Source organism: Triticum dicoccoides, chromosome 7A (genome assembly GCF_002162155.2).
Source record: "Triticum dicoccoides isolate Atlit2015 ecotype Zavitan chromosome 7A, WEW_v2.0, whole genome shotgun sequence".
NCBI classification, from domain to species: domain Eukaryota; kingdom Viridiplantae; phylum Streptophyta; class Magnoliopsida; order Poales; family Poaceae; genus Triticum; species Triticum dicoccoides.
The window spans coordinates 121,307,248-121,309,846 of NC_041392.1; positions in this window are offsets into that span (position 1 = coordinate 121,307,248).

Consider the following 2,599-nt stretch of genomic DNA (forward strand, 5'->3'; position numbering starts at 1 on the left):
TGATCGTCAAGATAAACAGTTCTAAGGACAATATGAAGTCCTCAAGGCATGTGAAGAGGAGACTAAAATCTGTCAGAAAATTGAGGAACTCCGGAGTTATTACGTTGGATTATATCCAAACGTCGAAAAACTTGGCAGATCCCTTCACAAAGGTTCTATCACGTAATGTGATAGATAATGCATCGATAGAGATGGGTTTGAGACCCATCGCATGAGTTGTCCATAGTGGTAACCCACTCTATGTGATCGGAGATCCCGTGAAGTAGAAGTGAGAGACAAGCTGTTGGTCAGCTGGGAGGAGAGTATCCCTATATTAATTATCCCACTCCATGAAGATGCAATACTCTCCTGATCTACATGGCAGGTTGATACTTATCTTAATGTGTTCCAAGTGGCTTATTCGGGTAAGCAGAGATGTTGTCCTGCAGAACATCTTCTGAGGAACACACCTATATGAATTTGACTGTTAACGTCGCAGTCTGTGAGAATTGGGTGTTCTCTAATAAATTCATGAAAGGCCCTGGAGTATGGCGTATACGCTCCACCCGCGGGGAAGCCTTGCGGCAACCCAGCATCGGTCAAGAATTTGTGTGAAACTAGTTTCACAGAAAACTTATAGTTCAAGGCATAGTCCACTATTCAAGTTGTGATCTAGTGTAGCGTAAATTTCTAAGTGGAAGTTTAACTTCACAGTCTCCACTAAGCACCGATATATAAAACAATGTTATGGAACTAAATGATGAGATGTGCCAATGAGACTTTGTGGGGGATTGTTGGAATTTTGCTAGTAGGCCTTTGGCCCAAAGCCCAACTAAAATTCTGAAATTCTCTTGGCCCATTCATGCACAATGTGAGTGGAGTGAGTGAGGCTAAAGTTTAGTCCCACCCCAGAAGTTGAGAGAGAGTTGCACCTCTTTATAAGGTGAGCTCTTCTACCACTTGTATGAGCATGAGAAGAGGAGACCTACACGCGCGCTCCTCCTCCTCGCTCGCCTCGCCACGTCACGCCGTGCCGCGCCGCGCCGCGCCGCGGGTTGCGGGATTGAGCCGAGCCGAGGACAGAGCTATGCACGTTGTCTATATTTTTGCTGCATGAGAAAATTAATGAGTCATTAATTAATAATTAACGGACGCGTTAATTACTGAACCGTTTCCGATTCTTTCGGATCGTGATGACTCAGACGTGGGGTTTACTCCCACGGCCTACCCGGCCCGCACTATATAGTTAGGCAGACGTCTACCCTAACCGCCGCCGCTTCGTATGGTTTCTCACCACCGTTCCAGATCATTGCGCCGCCAAGCAAGTCTTCTCCATCCCTCCTTCCGGCGTGCACCGCAAGAAGGGACAGCAGGCCTCCGGAACCCCGCCTCTTGTGATCCTGTACGGGAGAGGGGCGATCAGGTTTTTGGGGAGCGCACTCGCGCGACTGCTGGCAGCGACGACTTCGTGAACGACGACTTCTTCCCCGACCTCGGCAACCTCGTCCTCGACGACATGGGCGACAACGTCAAAGCCGGCGGTGCTGCACCCGCTGCACCGTATGTGATTCTATCCTTCCTGTTCGAGATCGTGGTAGAATTCATGCTTCTAGTATGTGCCCTAGATGTGATATGTTCATCTGCTATGCTTGTTCGCATGATTAGTTTAATCTCTGCTGATGTGGTCATGATTTATCTTCTGTTTATTCGGATTAAATCTCATAGTAATTTGCTCATATTTCCAACAATCCAAAAACCTGATTATAGACAATTTACTCCGAGTGGTTTTGCTGCGCATCTGAAGCTGCCTGCCTTTAAGGGGGCGCAATATAACAGGTGGCGCATGAGAGCAGTCTACTGGTTTCAGACCATGGGCTGCTATGATGCCACCAAGGGCAAGCCTGAGGGCGATCTTAATCCAGCACAGCTGGAAGCTTTTGAGAAGATCGATACCCTCTTTAAAGGTGCTCTTCTGAGTGTTCTTGATGACTCCATTGTGGATTCGTATATGTCGTTTGACAACGGCAAGGACATGTGGGCTGTGCTCGAGGCCAAGTTTGGTGCCTCGGACGCCGGCAGCGAGTTGTACGCCATGGAGCAATTCTATGACTACAAGATGACTGATGAGCTCCCTGTTGTACAGCAGGCTCATGAGATACAGTCGCTCGCAAAAGAACTTGAGTACTTCAAGTGTGTGTTGCCGGACAAATTTGTTGCCGGAGGCATCATTGCCAAGCTTCCACCTTCGTGGAACAATTTTGCTACTTCCCTGAAACACAAGAGACAAGAGTTTTCCGTTGCGGATCTCATTGGTACTCTTGATGTTGAAGAGAAGGCAAGAGCAAAGGACACACGTGCTCGAGTTGCTGAGGGAGGTTCTAGTGCCCACATGGTAGAGAAGAAGAACTCCCAGCCCAACAAGTTCAAAAACAATAAGAACAAAACTCAGGGCAAAGGCAAGTTTGATACAAAGAACAAGCCATCACATTCTACCAACTTCAAGAAGAATTCTCATAAGAAGGGGAAGGGACTTTGCCATGTCTGCGGTGATCCTAATCACTGGGCTCCGAAGTGTCCTAACCGCTTTGAGGAGCGCAAACATGAGAAGAGCGGCAAGTCC